The following is a 12,594-nucleotide window of genomic DNA, read 5'->3' on the forward strand; positions in this document are numbered from 1 at the left end:
AAGCCCTTCCCCTCATACCAACATTTAAAAGAGGCTACAAATTTAGAGATGTCTGGGTACTCTGCACACCTGATATTCTTGTGCTGATGATGAATTCAGAGTAAATACTGTTGAGTTGCCTGATTCTGAACTCACAATAGCAAAAGAGGACTAGAATCTCCCTGTCAGCCATAAATACCAATTGGAGGAGGGGGGAACTACCTATTCTCAAAGCCCTTACTTTGAATGTTTTTATTTTTATTTTTAGTATAGTTATAATTCTGTATTTCACCCAAAATGGGCTTCCCATCATGGCTTATAACAATCAAAACGTATCACAAAGATAAAATATAAGATCCTAGGAATACTTGACTGTATGTATTGCAAACTACTGTTGGAATTCCTCCAAGGGTCAGCACCTGTATAATATGGGAACAGCTTTTTGAGAAACACGAAATACAGTTCTTTGAGTCCTAAACCAAACTGTAATGAGTAATTTCAGTTCAAGGAAAGAGAGAACCACCCAGCATTCTTAGAAAGGCAAAAAAAGGGTGTGGGTATTCAACTTAAGTTTTTAGTGTATAGCTTTCCCTTGATGCTTCTCTATCTTACCCAGGCTGTATCCTCATTGAATACCTATATAGTGCTGCTTCTCTTCTCTTCCCGTCTCCCCCTACCCTGCCCCATTCTTCCAAGAAGCCTTTGATTTTAGCCCTTCAGTCCTCACCACAGCTGAAACTTAGGGAAAGTAGATGTATTACTGCTTTTGCTCAGATTTTTCTCCTCTTGTTCTTCCTTCAACCTTTTTTCCCCTCTCACTGTTGAAATTAGAGTCAAGCTGCACATTAGATGAAAAAGCCATGACGGATCTGACTTTTTTAAAAAGTGGAAAATAGTTGGATTATGGGGGTTTGTTTGGGTCAGGGCTACCACACAAAAGGAGGAGGAGGTCAGCCCTTTGTCCCCAGGTCATTGTCCTAACCCCTTTGAGCTGCTATTAGCCCCACTGGGGTGGGAGAAGCTAAGCAAAATATAGGTATCTGTCGTCTCTCCCTTCCCTATTGGGTCTAATAGCAAATAGGGTGACAATGGGGATTTCTAGTGGGAAACTGGCATAATGGGTAACTGTTACCCATCTCATAGCACTATATTTTTATTTTACTTCCTTTGTATCCTGGCCTTCTCTCTAGTGGGGACCCAAGCAGTTTACATTGTCCGCCTCTCCTCTGTTTGATCACCACAACAACCCTGTCAGGTAGATTAGGCTGATACTGTGAGTGGCCCAGGTTCACCCAGTGAGTTCCATGGCAGAGCAGGGATTCAGACCTGACACTGTAACCGCGACACTGTATTGGCTCTCTGAAACCCTTTCCCAAGTTGCCCTCTTCCTCATGGCTGCATTCACACTTGTAAGAAATCCAGTTGTGGCTCTTCTGTGCAATATGAAGTTCATTTCTTTAGACTCTAAGGTTATAGACCCATCTTTTTGTTGAGGGGCTTTATAATGCTTTGTGAATTTATAGTACTGACTGGTGGAAATGTAGAGTAGTGTTTCATTACATACTTTATCAATCTTTAATGCCCTTTACTAGCTTGCAAACAGAATGTTTTCCAGAGATGCTTACTCAAGAGTAGACCCCATTGTAGCATTTGCACATATGCCTTCACTGGTCACTTCTGATGTGATATTAATTTCCTGCCACAAAACTCCAGGTGGAATGAGAAAACTATATTCAAATTATATTCTGTGCATCTTACTTCATGCCCCTGGGTACTGGCAATGCATGGGTAATGCAGTCCAAAGGATAGCCTCATGTAAAATGAACTTCCTTGTAAAGCATTTGATGCTTTGGCTTGAATGGACTCTTGTTAATTACTTTGCAAGTAGGTGTATCATAACGGTTGGTTGTAAATGTGGATAATCAGTTACCCAGTTACTCTTCTGCTTCACCTGTGTTCTGTATGAACTTTGATTTGGTAAACACAGTCAGAGGTAGGTAAACATTTGAAGAAATTAAATGTAAGAAGCTAGTGCCCTTCATTAGCTACAGTTGGCCTGAAAAACTTTTTTCCTGATTCCCATCCTGTCCATATGGCACAATAGTGTGTGAGAGACAATGCGTGACTGCAGGCAGATTTCATAATCTGCTCATCAGCTATGCTTTGTGTTACTTGTGTTGGAGGGCAAGCAAGATCAGCTGACACAAAGACCTCTTCTACTGTCAAATGCATCTCCTCTTAGTCCCTTGAGGACCCTCCTCCTTGTTGGCTCTGATCATTTGGCACATGTTAAATTGATGACTATCCTAACTCTGCAGTGTGGCTGAAGTGGTATCCTTTCTTGAAATTCATATAGGACCTAGAGAAAATACAAAGTCATACCTGGATTAGTCCATACGATTGAGCTAGATGATGGCTAGCTATTATTGGTTTGATTGCTGACTTTGGAAACCACAGATATAAAAACAGCAACATTTTCTAGACTTGCAAACTTCTTTCCAGTCCAATTATTAAATAATGAACTGTCATGCAATCTTGTGTAGGGTTATTCCAGTCTAAAATCACTTATTTCAGTGGGATTAAAGTGAATGACTCTGCATGGATAGGGTCTATAAAATACTAATGGTGAGTTTTCAGTTCCATCTCCCCAACCCCACTAAGCAGTGCCATACTTTGAAATGGGATAGGGTTCCCAATCCCCAGTTGAGGACAGGGGATCCCCTCATTTGGATGCCCTCCCCCTGCTTTGGGGTTATCAGAAAGTAGGAAGGGGAGAAGGAAATGTCCACTGGGCACTCTGTTATACCCTATGGAGACTGGTTCCTTAGTGTAAAATGAAGACTTGATCCATGGGTGTCTGGGGCTCGAGGGGGGGCTGTTTTTTGAGGTAGAGGCACTTACTTTTCCACATGGCATCTGGTGCCTCTCCTCTAAAAAAACCTCAACTTTCAAAATGATTGGACCAGGGGGTCTAATGAGCCCCAAAAGAAAGTGCCCCCATCCTCCATTATTTCCTGTGGTAGGAAGGCATTTAAAAAGAATGTGGTACTTTTCAATGTGATGGCCAGAACTCCCTTCGGAGTTCAGCTGAGCTTTTCACAACCTTGCTTCTGGCTTCACCCCCAAAGTCCCCAGATATTTCCTGAGTTGGACCTGCAACCAAAAATGGGAGGAGTTCTTTAATCTGGCACGAGTTCAAGAGATCTACAGTTTGGCTTTGGGTAGCACTGAATTGTGATGGCCGTAATGGCATTTAGCTTTCTTGTGGGTGTAGGAAGCACAGCAGCTTCCTCAAACTTCTAAAATTTGCCATTCTGCTGAAGAGAAAAATCTTGATCCTTGGGCAGTTAACCTGCCTTTTAATGTCCTCTAACTGAAACTGAACGTGTACACATCTCAGTTTTTTACTTCATCCTCAAAAGGTTTTCAGTTTCCAAGCTATGCCCTCTTTCTCCCCTCCCTGCCCAGACGGCAAAGAAGGAACCTGCCAGCAAAGGTCAAAGTGTTCCTGGAGAGAGATGCTGGCAGGGATATAAATAGCTGGAATTGTAGACCAGAAAACTGCCATGGGGGGGGGGGGAGTATTCTGCTACCATGTGATTACAGAAGGCCCCATTAGCATTGTGTGTGTGTGTCTGGGATTCTAAGTGTATCCTCCATTGCAGAGCACAAGGTCATGTTCTTAACTTCCATCAGAAAAGGGTCATAAAACTCCAAGCCCTCTGTCATAATCTCTTCAAAGCTGCTTCTGGCCAATATTTTAATGGAGTGGTTCTTCTATCATTGCTTTGCTATAGCATTGAGGCATCTGTGTTGGTATCCAAATCCAAAGCGTTTAATTAAATTCCTGTTCTTTTTTTTTTTTTTTGCAGTTAATGCTAGCACTGAATTGATCAAAGGGCTGGTTGTGGTTTTCCCAGTGATGATGTTCTGTCTAGACCTCATTTTCAAAGGCCCAAGCAGCATCCTGCCTGACTGGTAGTAGTATTCATGTAGGCAACAGGCCTTGTGTACAATGAAAAGAAGCAAATTCAGTTTTTGGTACTTCAGAGGCGTGACCTGAACATTCAAAGGCTGGTTTACCTCCTAGAAATCCATAGAAAACTGAGCAATAAATGAGCATAGTTTCCTTCAACTTGCAGTATTCGATCTTGGATAAATTTCACATCTTAATCTACTGGTTTTAAGATTGTCACTGAAACATTCGTTCATTCTCTCTCTCACACACAGACACATCTCTTCAGCTTATTTCTATAATAGTCAATGACCCTAATAGTATGAGTTAAGGAGGCAGTGACAAGTTCAGTAGCCGTTAATGTTAACATTTTCTGTAATTTTTTCATTTAATATCTTCTAGAGTTGAGCTATTCAAAGTCCTAAAAGACGATGCTGTTAAAGTGATGCACACATTATGTCAGCAAATTTGGAAAATGCAACAGTGTTTCCAGGATTGGAAAATATCAATTTATATTCCAATCCCAAAGAAGGGTAATGGAAAAGATCAGTTTATATTCCAATCCCAAAGAAGGGTAATGCCAAGGAATGTTCAAACTATCACACCATTGCACTAATTTCACATGCCAGCAAGGTCATATTAAAGATCCTACAAGCTAGGCTTCGGCAGTATTTAGATCAGGAACTACCATAAATTCAAGTTGGGTTTCAGAGAGGTAGAGGAACTAGAGATCAAATTGCCAACATTCGCTGGATTATAGAGAAAGCACGGGAGTATCAGAAAAATGTCTATTTCTGCTTCATTGACTATGCTAAAGACTTTGATTGTGTGGATCACAACAAACTGTGGCAAGTCCTTAAAGAGATGGGAGTATCAGCCCACCTCACATGTCTCCTGAGAAACCTATGTAAGGTCAAGAAGTAACTGTCAGAACGGGATATGGAGCAACTAATTGCTTTGGAATAGGAAAGGAGGTTCGACAACGATGTATATTGTCACCCTGCTTATTTAATTTATATGCAGAGTACATTATAATAATAATAATTTTATTTGTATCCCGCCCTCCCCGCAAGGGCAGGCTCAGGGCGGCTCACAGCATATGAATACAATACAATAAAATTATAAAATTATACATAGTACTTACACTTATAATTATAAAATCAACATAAATCCATTTACAAATTGTGTTAAAATTAATTATGGTGCTATAACTTAGATCTTTGAAACATTCTGTGGCTAAAACATATCCAGCGACACTTTCTTAGCTTGGCATTAGGTGAAGGCTATTTTGAAGAGGTAGGTCTTACAGGCCCTGCGGAATTGATCTAAGCATCGCAGGACCCGCACCACCTCCGGGAGGAATGCGGAATGCTGGCCTGGATGAAGAACATATGAAGCTGCCTTATACTGAATCAGACCTTTGTTCCATCAAAGTCAGTATTGTCTTCTCAGACTGGCAGCGGCTCTCCAGGGTCTCAAGCTGAGGTTTTTCACACCTATTTGCCTGGACCCTTTTTTGGAGATGCCAGGGATTGAACCTGGGACCTTCTGCTTCCCAAGCAGATGCTCTACCACTGAGCCACCGTCCCTCCCCAGACACAGGGGAGGATGAAGCACAAGCCGGAATTAAGATTGTCAAGAAAACATCAACAACCTCAGATATGCAGATGACACCACTTCAACATCAAAAGAACTTAAGTTCATGGCATCTGGCCCCATCACACCTTGGCAAATAGAAGGGGAAGACGTGGAAGTAGTGACAGACTTCACATTTCTGGGATCCAAGATCACTGGGATCCAGATCACTGGTGACTGTAGCCATGAAATTAAAAGACATTTACTCCTTGGGAGGACAGCTATGGTGAACCTGGGCAGTATAAAATCTTCTAAATCATAGTCTCTTAAAGTTCTTGTTAATTTGTCCATCTCACTCCATGTCATAACTTTTACAATCCAATCCCATTTTTCTGGTATTTTTTCTTGCTTCCACAACTGCGCCTATAATGTCCTAGCAGCTGAAAGCAAGTACCAAATTACAGTTCTATCTTGTTTTGGAAATTTTTCCATTTGTAATCCCAACAGAAAAGTCTCTGCAACTTTCTTAAATTCATATCCCAAGATCTTAGAAATTTCTTGCTGAATCATCTGCTAATACTTTTTTGCCCTTTCACAAGTCCACCACATATGGTAGAAAGAACCTTCATGTTTTTTACATTTCCAACATCTATCTAGCATCTTATTGTTCATCTTTGCCAATTTTTTAGGAGTCATATACCATCTATACATCATTTTGAAACAATTCTCTTTAATACTATGACACGTTGAAAGCTTCATAGAATTCTTCCACAAGTGTTCCCAAGTTTACATCTGTATTTCTTTATTTACATTAATTGCCCATTTAATCATTTGAGATTTCACTACTTCATCCTCCGTAGACCATTTTAACAGTAATTTATATATTTTTGAAATTAATTTTTCATTATTTGTTGGAAGCCGCCCTGAGTCATTCGTGGGAAGGGCGGGATATAAATCCCAAGTAAATAAATAAATAAATAAATAAATAATCTCCAAGCAGAACTTTTTCCATTTCTGTTTGTTCTTTTCTTATTCCTTCAGTTTTTATATCATTATCCACCAAGCTCTTTATTTGTTGCATTTGGAACCAATCATATTTATTATTCAACTCTTCAGCAGTTTTCAGTTCTATTTTGCCACATTGTATTTTTAATAAGTGATTATATGACAACCACTTTTCTTCACCTATCTCAGCCGTTATTTTTCGCTCCATAAGACGCACCTAGTTTTTCCTTTTTTCCTCCTCTAAAAACTAGGCAAGGAGAGCTCCAGCAGCACCCGACGGCTGCTCCCGGCCCGAGCCCTTGGCCCCGGCAGCAGCGGCAGGGGGAGGCGGCGGTGGCTTCCGGGCTAGCTCCAGCACCCGGCAGGGCTTGTTGCACACGGCGGGGCTGCTGCTGCTGCTTCAACTCTCCTTGCTGGGGCTGCTGCAGTCGCTAGTCGGTGTGCCTTGCAGGGGAGGAGGCGGCGGCGGCACCTTGTTCTTCTGGTTGCTTTTGCCCCGCAGTGATGAGCCCTGCGGGAAGCCGCCACGGGGGTGGTGGTTGTGCTTCGGGTCCTCCGTGTCGCGGTTGTGCAGGCAGATCAGCCCGATCTTCTGGCTACTCTGGCCATCTTCCACACGGCCTCCTTCTTCGGGGGGGGGGCGATCTGCTGCCCACGCCTCCCAGTGCCAAGAAGCCTGGGCGGGGGCAGGGGGGAGGCGCTCCAGGAGGCAGAGCCCCCTCTCGCCACGCTCACTTGCTGCTTTGCGTCACAGCCTTCGGGGATGCTGCTGCGGGCAGCATTGCAGCCTTCAGGCCGCCTCTGCCGGGGCCATCAGAGCCACACAGCCGGAGCCAAGCAACAGGCATTTGCAGGCTGTGGCTCCGCTGCGGCTCCGGGCGGGGAAAGCGAAGGCGTCCCCCCTTCCTCCTCCTCCTGCTGCTGCTGCTGCTCGCTCCATAAGACGCACACACTTCCCCCCCACTTTTTTTTGGGGGGGGGAAGTGCGTTTTATGGAGCGAAAAATACGGTACTTCAACTGGCACTATCCATAAGTTTTCTCTCATCCCCGTATTTCTTGTATTTCATCCATGTATTTAGCAAATTATTTCTTATATAATGGTGAGAGAAAAAACCGTCCATCTTTTTTCCATAATACAAATATGAGTGCCAGCCAAATTTATTTCCGTGACCTTCCAGCACTAAGAGTTTTTTGTTTAACAGCGTTATCCATTCTTTTATCCACACTAAACAAACTGCTTCCTTATTAGGGGTCCCAACCCTCCCGCCCTGGCGGGGGACCCCAGGATTTCCACCCTCTTCCCCCGCTCCCCCCAAAAAACGGAAGTGGGGGGGAGGGGGGGAAATGGTGAGCCGCTGCCGCCCCCTCCTCGCCCAGTGAAGCCATATGCGGCAGGCCCGCCGGCGCCCAGCAGCAGGAGGAGGCGGCGGCGGAGGAGGAGCTGTCAGCCGAGGGCCTCGCTGGCGGTGTTGGTGCAGCAGAGGGGCAGCAGGAGCGCGGCGAGGAGATCGGGCGTGCCGGAGCAGTGGAGGTGGTGGAGCCAGGCGCAGCCCAGGGCGGTGAGGGAGCTCTTGAAGGGGTGCAGCACAGCCCCGCCAGCACCAGCGCGGCAGCGCTGGAGGCCAAGGAGGAGGCCCCGAGCCCCCGGCCCTGCTCTCCATGCCCGCGCCACCGCCCTGCTTCACCCAGGCCTCCAGCCTCAGGCGGCCGCGGAGGGGCAGGGAGGACGAGCGGGAGGAGGAGGTAGGGACAGCTGCCTAGTGCGGCTGCGGCCCGGGAACCTGCGGCTGCGGCGCTTGTCACAGCCTTGATATTGGCTCCACCCCTAACATCTCCTGGCTCCACCCCCAAAGTCTCCTGGCTCCACCCCCAAAGTCCCCAGCTATTTCTTCAATTGGACTTGGCAACCCTATTCCTGATATAATTTTAAATTCAGTAGTTGAAATCCACCTCTCTCTTTTGCATCTGTTAAAATTTTCATTTTGATCCTTTGTTTCTTCCCAGCCCACACAAATTCTGAAAATTTTCTTCGCCATTTATCAAATTGGGAATATCACAATGGGAATAGTTTGAAACAAATGCATTATTCTTGGTAGAATATTCATTTTTATTGCAGCTATTCTACCCAGCAATGACAAATTAAGTTTGTTCCATTTTAACATATCTTCATCCATTTTACACTATAGCTTCTCGTAATTATTTTTAAATAGATCAATATTCTTCATTGTTATCTCCACACCCAAATATTTTACCTTGGAGGTGACTTCACAGCCCGTTAGTCTCTGTAATTCTTGTTGCTTATTTATTTGCATATTTTTACATAGAAATTTTGATTTTTCTTTATTAATACAAAGTCCCGCCAACTCCCCATATTCTTGTATTTTGGCTAACAACAAAGGTGTGACTTGTATGGGGTTTTCATTTATAAACATTATATAATCTGCAAATGCTCTGTATTTGTAAGTAAATCCTTTTATTTTTAATCTTTTTTTATCTTCTTGGATCTGCATCAGTAATATTTCAAGAGTCATTATAAACAACAATGGGGAAAGCGGACAACGTTGTCTTGTACCTTTGCTAATTATCATATCTTCTGTAAGGTCTACGTTTATACATAGCCTTGCATGTTGTTCAGTGTATATTGCTTTTATCATTCTTATAAAGCTTTCTCCCAACTCCATTTTTCTCCATTACTGCAAACATAAAATCCCAGTTTAAATTGTCAAATGCTTTCTCTGCATCCAAAAAGAATAATGGTACTTCCTTTTCTGGACGTCTTTCATAATTTTCTACAATATTTACAACAGTTCTGATATTGTCTCTTATTTGCCTTTTGGGAAGAAACCTCGCTTGATCTTCCTTTATAAAATTTATCAAATGTTGTTTAAGCCGTTCTGCCAAGATTCTTGTATATATTTTATAGTCATTATTTAATAGCGAAATTGGTCTATAATTTTTTACATTTGTGACATCTGTATCTTCCTTTGGTATCGAAATAACAGCTTCCTTCCATTTGTTTGGTATTTTCCCTTTTATTCTTATCATGTTACCAACTTCTGCAATTTCGGTGTTAACTCATCTTTAAAGGTTTTAAAATATTTAGCTGTATATCCATCTGGCCCAGGTGCCTTTCCATTTTTCATTGCATTAATTGCAGTTTCAATTTCTATTTTTTCAATTGGATCATTCAAAACTTTAAGCATATTTTCTGTTAAGGGTTCTATTTTTATCTTTTGTAGATACTTATCCATCTTTTCTTTCTTTATTTTGACACCTTTGAACAACTTGGCATAATACTTAAAAAATTCTCTTTATTTCCTCTTGACTAAACACCTCTCTTTCATCTACCACAATTTTATTAATAATTTTGTTTTCTTCAGTTGCCAAGCCAAATACTTTCCAGGTTTATTTGCTCCCTCAAAAGATTTCTGCTGCAGTCTTTTCAAATTCCATTCCAATTCTTTATTTAACAAATGTCTCATTTGCGTTTGTAATATTGTAATTTCCCTTATAATTTTCTTTTTCCCTGGCCTTTTTCTCAACTCTCCTTTTTTCTTTATTTCATTTTGAATGTCCAACAACTGTTTTTCTTTTGCTCTTATCTTTATTATTCAAGGTAATCAATATTCCTCTCATTACTGCTTTGTAAGCATCCCAGACCATCTGAAATTCTATATCCTCTTTGTCATTCATTTGAAAGAAAGTTTTAGTTTCATTTTCTAGGTATGTCACTATTTCTTTATTCTGTAGCAAATCTTCATTCAATCTCCATCTTCTCAACTTCTTAGACAATTTTGTAATCCACATTATTGGGTTATAGTCAGCCCCGATTTTAGGTAAAATCTCTATTTTCCTTGTTATAAGACCTAAATCTTTAGTGCCCCACAACATGTCAATTCTAGAAAAAGTTTTTTGTCTTGCTGAAAAAAAGGTATAGTCCCGCACTTCAGGGTTAAATTTCCTCCATATGTCCTCCAAATTTTCTTGTTTAACCAATTAAAAAAAATGTTGGCAATTTTCCTTCTTTGTTATTATCCCCCGCCCCCGCAGACCTATCTAGAGAGTTCTTAATTGTTCCATTAAAGTCTCCCATTATCAAAACTTGGTCATAAGTCAGTTCATCAAATTGTTGTATAATGTCTTTTTAAAAAGCATCCTTTGCACCATTAGGTGCATACAGTCCCAATAATGGGGTTTTTTGCATTTAATATTATTTCTACTGCTACAAATCTTCCATCTTTATCTTTAAACACTAATTTCGGCTCCAATTCTTGTTTAATATAAAAAATCATTCCCCTTTTCTTTTCAGCCAATGAAAAAAATTCTAACCCCAATTGTTTATTCCATAAAAATTTGTAATCCTTTTGTTTAATATGCACTTCTTGTAAACAAATGATTACAATTTTGCTTTTTAATCCAATGAAACGTTGCCCTTCTTTTTTGTGGTGAATTTAGTCCATTTACATTCCAAGACAATAATTTGTAATCCATCATGGTGCAAATTCTTTGTTCTTCATAAAATCTACACAGTTCCTGTGCATTTGTAATTGTGATTCTTTTCCCCTGAAGTTCAAAGCTCAAACCTTCAGGTATTATCCACCTAAACCTCATTTCATTGTCCAATAATTTTTCTATCAGCTTTTTATATATTCTTATATCATTTATCACTTGCCTTGGCAACTCCTTCATAATTCTTACTCTGCTGCCTCCCACTATTAATGTCTTTTCAAAGTTTTTATTCATGATCTTTCCCACCATTTCTTTTGTCATGTATCTTATGACAACATCTCTTGGTAAATTATTTTTCTTGGCATAGAGTGAGTTCACTATATACATATAGTCATACATATTTTTAGTCTCTTCAGGAGCTTCCTCTAAAAATTCTGCAATTATTTTTATTATATATTCTTTCAAGTCACCATATTCCTTTTCAGGTACTCCTCTCAGACGTATCTGAGTCTCCCATCAGTTTGCAGTCATGGATTGTCACTTTTTCTTGCATTTTCAACAAGGTGGAATCATGTACTTTCATTCTCCCTTCTACCTCCTGCACTTTCTTAGATGTTTTCTCTGTTTCCTTTCTGAGATCTTCCATATCTTTTAAAATCTCTTCAATAATTTCTTTTTTTGATGCAGTTATCATCTCTCTCATGCCTTTCATTATTCTGGCCTCCATTCCCTCTAACTGATCCTGCATTTTCTCCAATGAAGTAGCCCTTGTACGGGTTTGCTTGTGTTCTGACATTTAAAAACAGTGAAAATTTTGATCTCACCAATTTCAAATTTAACTATCAGATTCAAAAGATTAGAGCTTGCTTTTTATAACAAGCCTAATTTCGCCGTCCTCAGAGCTTCCCAAGCCGAGATATTAATTTTTTAAATTTTTAAATCCTTCAAAATGGCGGTCGCAACTTTTTGCTTCTCTGCAACTTTTTTCCCTTTTTCTTTTAAAGGCTTCTAAAGTCCATTACAAACAATATGTCCAATAGTATTTATCTTCTTGTCATCATCTCAATTAATTCTAACAATTTTTAATGTCCCGAACACTTTAAAAACATTATTTTAATTTTGACCTCCAAGCAATGGCCGCCAATGTTTCTCAATGGTATTATAATCCTAGAGTAGGCTTTTCATCTGCTACTTCCTGCTTTACTTGCCACCAAATCTCGTTTTCACTGGTAAAGAGATCTCACGATGCTTGACGTACTTCCTGTGTTGATTGTATATGCTGCAGGTCTGTGATGGTGCTCTTTTTTCAAAACCGCAAGTAGACCAAACAATAAATTCCTTTTCACTTTTTAGCACTGTCCTTTAAATTTACAAAGTCCAAATTTCACCTCTTCCTCCCTTCTTCTTCCAAGCTTTCTAGATTTCCATTTCCCACCTTCTGAATTTATTCTGTTTAACTGTAAATAGTCCCGGAATGAAAGATAGTAATCTGTACCTTTTCTGCCAGTTATGCAGATCCACACCGGTCTTGTGTAACTTTATATGTTTAGCAAAGTCCAAGAAGGTTAGTATTCTGTCGAGTTTATGTCAAATAAATGACTCTGAGAACTTCTGCAGATGATGAAAATGC

General features: G+C 40.8%; 1 protein-coding gene across 2 annotated transcripts in view; it reads left to right on the forward strand.

Moving 5' to 3' along the window:
* The window catches only part of SLC45A3 (solute carrier family 45 member 3), a 56,364-nt gene that overhangs the window by 12,720 nt on the left and 31,050 nt on the right, over positions 1–12,594 (forward strand). The window lies entirely within an intron of this gene.

The sequence above is a fragment of the Heteronotia binoei genome, chromosome 2, assembly GCF_032191835.1.
Source record: "Heteronotia binoei isolate CCM8104 ecotype False Entrance Well chromosome 2, APGP_CSIRO_Hbin_v1, whole genome shotgun sequence".
NCBI classification, from domain to species: Eukaryota; Metazoa; Chordata; class Lepidosauria; order Squamata; family Gekkonidae; genus Heteronotia; species Heteronotia binoei.